The sequence below is a fragment of the Pteropus vampyrus genome, unplaced genomic scaffold (assembly GCF_000151845.1).
Source record: "Pteropus vampyrus isolate Shadow unplaced genomic scaffold, Pvam_2.0 Scaffold868, whole genome shotgun sequence".
Taxonomy (NCBI): Eukaryota; Metazoa; Chordata; class Mammalia; order Chiroptera; family Pteropodidae; genus Pteropus; species Pteropus vampyrus.
In genome coordinates this window covers 13,051-13,419 of record NW_011889649.1, presented here as the reverse complement: position 1 = coordinate 13,419, position 369 = coordinate 13,051, and positions in this window count along the sequence as shown.

The window sequence follows — 369 nt, the reverse complement described above, 5'->3', positions numbered from 1 at the left end:
AATGGCATCACGTGAAGCTGCCGATTTCACTGAAGTTCTGAATTTTCATCATGTAAATAATTTCCATGTCTCTTTTGTAATAAATTAATGATATCCAAAGATACAAAAAAGCAGATTTTAATGATTGAACAAAATATTATAATTGAAATCTTGAAAGAAGTTTTATTGAGGAAGAGCAGAAAAACAATCAATAATAATATTTCAATTTAAATATACTTAAAAATAGTAAAATAATAAGTTGGAAACCACCAGTTTTTTAAAGACAGGTTTATCACACAATACGTTTCTTACAGGAATTGATCACTGTTTTGAGGTGAACACTTTGATGAGCTTTGCCAAGCACCTACAGTCTTGTAACCACTACTACAA